The 7,500-nt window shown below is 38.5% G+C and overlaps 1 long non-coding RNA gene across 2 annotated transcripts in view; it reads left to right on the top strand.

Annotated features, from left to right (window-relative positions):
- Window positions 1-3,425, top strand: part of LOC143284138 (uncharacterized) — a 4,241-nt gene extending 816 nt beyond the window's left edge. Inside the window, exons 2-4 of one of the 2 annotated variants that reach the window (XR_013055498.1) lie at window positions 853-893; window positions 1,764-1,817; window positions 3,079-3,425. This is a non-coding gene — a long non-coding RNA (uncharacterized LOC143284138). Of the gene's footprint in view, window positions 1-277; window positions 894-1,763; window positions 1,818-3,078 lie in introns of those variants that run through there. The other variant, XR_013055497.1, reaches the window with a different exon arrangement.
- The last annotated feature ends 4,075 nt before the right edge of the window (window positions 3,426-7,500 follow it).

The raw sequence follows: 7,500 nt of genomic DNA, 5'->3' as shown, positions 1-7,500 counted from the left end.
ATCATCATTAAGATTCCTATTAACTGTTACAGTTATAGATCAGACAAGGTTGCCAAACTGGTGGACAAAACTGTGTTGTGGGTTGCTGTTAGTGTTAGGTGCACATGTATGTTAAAATGCATCGCGTTTTGTATGTGTGAGTGTTAGTCACATTTTGTTGTGTGTATGTTACTATGTAACATTAATCTAATGTGTTACATATACAAAACTCAAAAGTGTTTGTGATTGAGAGGATATATGACAGGATTGAGGATACATGATAGATTTGCCCTTTCACTGTGAACACTGAAAGGTAATATACAAGTTGTAACATGTATGTAGATATATATATAGATAGATAGATACATACATTGATAAATATACATATAAAATATACATGCATGTATATACATATACATGTAAATACACTTGCATAGAATAGATAGATATATAGATAGATATATAGATAATAAGATATATGTGAGTTTTAGGGTACAAATTCAAGTCAATTATAGATTATTTCATGTGGCAGTCTCATTACCTCAAAAAAATGAGAGAGAAAATATTTGCTACAGGGACAGACACAGGGCAGCAAAAGGTGGAAAGGTGTCAGTATGTTCCCCTCACCTGCATCATCAGTGAACTTGACCATCATTAACATTATTATTAACTGTTACGGCTATAGATCAGAGAAGGTTGCCAAACAGGCTGACAAAACTGTGTTGTGGGTAGCTGTTAGTGTTAGGTGCACATGTATGTTAAAATGTATGTATCCATTTTGTATGTGTGGGTATGTGTGTTAGTCACATTTTGTTGTGTGTATGTAGCATTGATCTAATGTGTTATATAAACAAAAGTGTTTGTGATTGACAGGATCCATGACAGACTTGCCCTTTCACTGTGAACACTGAAAGGTAAGATCATCTTTTCTCTTTAGATGGCTAGCACAGTATGTAACAAATGACCTCAATTTCTTATATTTAGTGTTTAGTTGAAACATGGCTATGAATAGTATGATCATTATCATCATTAATATTATTAATATTAACTGTTACGGCTATAGATCAGAGAAGGTTGCCAAACTGGCTGACAAAACTGTGTTGTGGGTAGCTGTTAGTGTTAGGTGCACATGTATGTTAAAATGTATGTATGCATTTTGTGTATATTCTATATCTTTATTTAAATATACAAGTTGTAACATGTATGTAGAACTTAAATATAGATAGATAGATACATTGATTGATAGATATACATATAAAATACACATGCCTGTATACACATATAGATGTAAAATACACTTGCACATATTTGACAGATAGATAGATACAGATATAGATAATAAGATATATGTGAGTTTTAGGGTACAAATTCAAGTCAGTTATAGATTATTTCATGTAGCAGTCTCATTATCTCAAAAGAATGAGAGAGAAAACATTTGCCATCAGAGTAGACACAGGGCAGCAAAAGGTGGAACACTGCTGTGTGGCACCAATCCTATGTCATCTCCATCTGGAAAGGTGTCAGTATGTTCCCCTCACCTGCATCATCAGTGAACTTGACCATCATTAACATTATTATTAACTGTTATGGCTATAGATCAGAGAAGGTTGCCAAACTGGCTGACAAAACTGTGTTGTGGGTAGCTGTTAGTGTTAGGTGCACATGTATGTTAAAATGTATGTATCCATTTTGTGTGTGTGGGTATGTGTGTTAGTCACATTTTGTTGTGTGTATGTAGCATTGATCTAATGTGTTATATAAACAAAAGTGTTTGTGATTGACAGGATTATATGACAGGATCCATGACAGACTTGCCCTTTCACTGTGAACACTGAAAGGTAAGATCATCTTTTCTCTTTAGATGGCTAGCACAGTACGTAACAAATGACCAAGGTTTCTTATATTTAGTGTTTAGTTGAAACATGGCTATGAATAGTATGATCATTATCATCATTAATATTACCAATCTTAACTGTTACGGCTATAGATCAGAGAAGGTTGCCAAACTGGCTGACAAAACTGTGTTGTGGGTAGGTGCACATGTATGTTAAAATGTATGTATACATTTTGTGTATATTCTATATCTTTATTTAAATATACAAGTTGTAACATGTATGTAGAACTTATATATAGATAGATAGATACATTGATTGATAGATATACATATAAAATACACATGCATGTATACACATATACATGTAAAATACACTTGGCACCATAAAATTTTATCATTACAAAGTTTAAGTGTCCAGTTCAGCTTAAGTATCTGCCATCAAACGGGTTGATAGATCAGATACATAACAAGTAGAAGTTTACACTCGCATATTAATTGACATTTGATCACATGCAGCCACAGCAGAAGCTTTGGACACTTGTGCATGTTGTTTGCACAAAACAGTGCGTTGCTGTGTTGGCATGCACTTTTTCTGAAATAGATGCCTTGATCAGGAAATTTGGGATTGTTGAAAAAACTTGCTTCACATATATGATGTAGATCTATAGCTCTTTCTCGTGAGATGGTCCATTCTAATTTGAAGAGGGTTTTTGGTGTGGAGGGTATACTGCCTTGTACTGGTGTTGTAGGCATGGAATTATGGTTAATCAGCAGACAGTGAAATGTCAATAAAAATTGTAGCATAAGAAGAAGACCAGATTTAAATGCTTAAACATAATCCATTGTTTTACTTTTTTTCTTTAAATTGCAAACTATTCAGTAAACATTAGTGCTAATATATTGTGTTTTACAAAGTGAGCTTCACATTGGTTTGTATATGACATTCTGACAAATGAATACATGAATAAACTTGATATGTTACTACCCCATGGAACTGATACCTTGTCATGGTGGGGTAGCTTGAGTGCTTCAGTGACCTGTCGAGCTATGTCATTTGATGTGTCACATGCCTGGTAGGGCCTCCCATGCTGGACAGGTTGTGGGTATTTGTTCCACAAACTATACCAGCTGGCATGATGCACGCATTTTTGGGTTTCCCTTGCTGAAAAGGTTGTATAGTAGAAGCCCGACAAAATTCAGTTGCAAACACATGTCTTTGCATATTTATCTCTTATGACTGACAATTCGTCGTCCTTCTGTTTCAGGAAATGGACATCAGCTAGGACAGGAACAACAGAATCTTCTGTGAGAAAACCTGTATGCTTTTGATCTAAATAAACACAATACAATACAACATCATAAGCCTCTGTTGCTTGATCAGTGGATGTTTGGTTTGTTGAAGGTGCTGTTTGTGTGCTCCTGTGGGGATGTCAGGGACTCTTTCCATTAAAATACTATGCCCACCCTCTGGAAACCCTCTCCTGAAAATTTATCATTTTATATGTCACTTTTCCTTTTCTGTCATTTATTACTTCAGCCATGCTATTCATTCCCATCCATTTTTTTCAAGATAGCCATGATTATTTATTTTTCTGGACTTCATAATTGTGCATTCTTGCAAAGCTATATTCAAATTTGGACCTAGGATATACGAGTTGCCTGCTGGCATTTTTTTTTGTTTTCTATGCCTGTTATGTACAATTTGCGTATTATGTATAATTATGTCAATGTTCAGGTTTGATTGGTTTACTCTATCGATAGATTGATGGAAAGGCCAATTTGATGCATGTAGTTATATGTGCATGCATACGACTATTCATGCACACACACACACTTACACACACACACACACACACACAAAATCCCTCCCCCCACACCCCCTTTTTTTTTTATATACAAGATCAAGATCAATATTATATGACACACAGTCACACACAAATTGTTGTTTTTTTTTAATGGCTAACTCAAGTTCAAGATTTTAAATCCCAAAACTAAGTTCATGGCAGAAACTATATTACATATTTAATTCAGCATTTTTATGAATGAGAAGTAGCCAAAATGAAAACCATCACTGTGGTGATTGATATTCAGTGTCCCAACACATTTACCACTCTGAATAAAGTCCACAACTTGCTGCAACACAAGCAGCCATTACTTACATCTAACCGAAGTCATGCTTACCAAAAATAAACAACAAAAATCAATAATAATAATGATATTAAAATAAGATAAATGAAGATATCTTATTTTAATATCTAACCAAAGTCACACCTACCAAAAAAAAAAAAGATAATGATATTAAGATAAATAAATGAAAACAAGAACATCACTACAGTTAAAGCATTTCAGCTAAAAAGCTGGCCCTGTGCTTCCCTCATTGAACGACAAGCAACCTCCAGGTTGATGACCACTCCCTCCAACCACCTGAGCTCTTCTTCTTCCACCACCAGTCAGTCATTTCAGAAACCATTTCCATCAGTACATTCAAAATGTCAGTTTCTCAAGATGGTGGCATTAGAACAAACTCATATATGTGCTAAAACCACGTCTACCACACAGATGCCTGATCAGCAGCATAACCCAATACATCAGGCTTTGAGTGCATGCATATGTTTGTGTACCCATCGGGGTAGATTTCGTCTGCACAACTTTTGCCAGAGGACAAACACTTATGTTGCCATGGGTTCATTTTCTGTGTGCAGTATGCTTCCTGCACATTAGATTGGTGTATCGTTGCATGATTTTAAATAAAGTATGAGAAGACGGATGAGACATGGATTTCAAACTCGGACTGTCACAGTGTAAACGCACACTGTCTCTCTCTCTCTCTCTCTCTCTCTCTCTCTCTCTCTCCATTGTCAATCAGAGTATTGGGAACCGGGCTTTCACCAACATACACATATTTCATAAGGACATGGAGTGATTACCAGGTATATAATATACTTGCAATTTTCCTTTCTATGCATTGAACCAAAAAGTTGTCATTTAGACAGGATTCACACATGAGCCATGAAGGCTTTGCCTCTTGTTCAAGTGAATCACAAGTGAGTCTTGAAGGCCTTGCCTCTCTTGTTTCATATGTTATTTTCGCTGTTGCTGACCTTCGCATTCGTCGTCGTCGTCTTCAATTTCAACTTTCCTCCCCCAGCATCATCCAATTATCATTTCTTCCGTCGTTTACGTATTCAGCATGTTCAATGTTATCATAATTTCGTCATTTCGCTCAGTTTTTTGTGTCTTGAAACGTTGAATATATCATCTTGAACAGTCTCTCATGAAAACTGGGTTGTTCTCAAACCAGAAACACACACACACACACACGCGCGCTTGCGAACAAGCGTACTTATTCACTCACGCGCGCGCGCGCACACACACACACTCTCTCTGTTTCTCTCTATCTCTCGCGCATGCGTACGGACACAGACACACAGACACACACAGACACACAAAGAAACACACCGAGACACATAGACGCACAGACACATATACACAGACACACACAGACGCACACTCAGAGACTGAAATGGTTAAAAAAAAGAAAAAGAAAAAAAAAAGAAAGTACAAACTGAAATGATTTCTACTCAGATTTTATGGTGCCCATCCCCTCTGTAATCTTTTTCACACGAAAGACCCCTCCCCCTCCCTCCCACCCTGCCCCCCTCTTTTCTCTGTATCTGTCACACACACACACACACAGGCACACACACACGCACGCACGCACGCACACACGCACACACGCGCGCGCGCACAAACACGCACTGGAACACACACACACAAACACACACACACATACATCCCCGCCCCCACCTCCATCCCCCGCTCCACCCACACACACAGGAGACCGCCGGAACAGACCCAAGTTGTTGTTGCTGTTGTTCAACAGAATCTTCACAGGCAGGCAAGCTATAATAGCTCCCCCCCCCCCCCCCCCCCCACCCACCCCTGTACCCTCTCTTCATAGGGCCGTACCGTCTTCTTCTCATCGTCATTATTATCGTCATCTCCTCGCTCATGTCGGTTGGATTAAAGCAGTTTGATAATCATCGTCTGCTGGATCTTCACGAAGGATGATCAGGGGATTTAGACATGTTAGACTGGGTGGGTGAATTTAACGTCCGACTTACTGGGTGACGTTTAATAAATGTTAAGTTATTCACGGGCTTTTGGTCTTGGGGATTTAGATCACCGGTGCAGACCTATCAGTATTCCATCCCTATCCCCTGTCTTGAATAATATCCCCCTTTGTTTTTTTGTTTGTTTTTAGTTTAAAAAAAAGAAGTTTTTCTAAACTCCGACAATAACAAAAAGGACAATGACAAAACAGAGCATTTTAAAGCAGGCACTGGGCTATACGTACGAGAGATGATAATGATGATGATGATGATGATGATAGTGGAAGTGGTGATGAGTATGCTGGTATTACTACTGCTGTCATAGCCTACAGTCTGGATCAATGCACCCACCACTACTAATTTGCAACATAAATTATGATTATTATTATTATTTTTTTACACCACTGATAGAACTTTGTTTTCGGAACATAGCATGTGACGTAGAAGTGCGACAGGAGAGGGTGATTAGGGGTGCGTGTGGGAATGAAACTGCTATCATGCATTGCTTGCTTAAAATGTACTTTTGCTTTTGATATGTAGCTTTTCGATTTTTTGGTCCTACCTTTTTCATGTTGTGTGTGTGTGTGTATGTGTGTGTGTGTGTGTGTGGGTGTGTGTGTGTGTGTGTGTGTGTGTGTGTGTGCACGTGTGTAATGGACTTGGAGATGGGCTGAGATATTTTGTTAGGTGAGTGACGCCGGAGCCTATGGATGCACAATTAATTTCCAAATGGATGAATAACGATGTGTTGTACATTCTTGTTCTTCCGCAGACGGGCGCAATAGCCGAGTGGTTGAAGCGTTGGACTGTCAATCTGAAGGTCCCGGGATCGAATCACGGTGACGGCGCCTGGTGGGTAAAGGGTGGAGAGTTTTACGATCTCCCAGGTCAACATATGTGCAGACCTGCTAGTGCCTGAACCCCCTTAGTGTGTATATGCAAGCAGAAGATCAAATACGCACGTTAAAGACCCTGTAATCCATGTCAGCGTTCGGTGGGTTATGGAAACAAGAACGTACCCAGCATGCACACCCCCGAGTTTGGCTGCCTACATGGCGGGGTAAAAACGGTCATACACGTAAAATCCCACTCGTGTGCATACGAGTGAACGCAGAAGAAGATGTTCTTCCGCAGGTAAACATTGAATTTTACATTCAGGCGGAGAAAGATCAGCAGACCAATCGCTGTAACACGCTCACTGCAGTGTGTTCCGACCTTCAACTCAATTCAGATTTCCGACTATTTTTGCACCTTTACATTGCCGCTTTCATTATGAAATTAACTTTTTTTTTTTTTTTTTTTTTTTTTTTTTTTACTTCGCGAAAGGAGCAAAATTGCTTAATTGTGTGTTGCGCTGTTTTCTTGTCAAATAAAATAGATTTTTCGCAATGTGCACAGCACTCATACATATTTTCCACATTATTTTCATTGATATCGAAACTCATTTTTATACGTATTTTCCTTCACTTCACCGTTTACATTCTTCATATATAAAACAGTAGTAACCTCCAGTAGCCACCGCTGCTCTGACAGGGTGTGACTGACATGACTTTCAGGTCACTTGGAATTGAAAAA

The sequence above is a fragment of the Babylonia areolata genome, chromosome 7 (genome assembly GCF_041734735.1).
Source record: "Babylonia areolata isolate BAREFJ2019XMU chromosome 7, ASM4173473v1, whole genome shotgun sequence".
NCBI classification, from domain to species: domain Eukaryota; kingdom Metazoa; phylum Mollusca; class Gastropoda; order Neogastropoda; family Buccinidae; genus Babylonia; species Babylonia areolata.
Note: the sequence above shows the minus strand (reverse complement) of the source record. Positions and strands in the feature narration are given on the sequence as shown.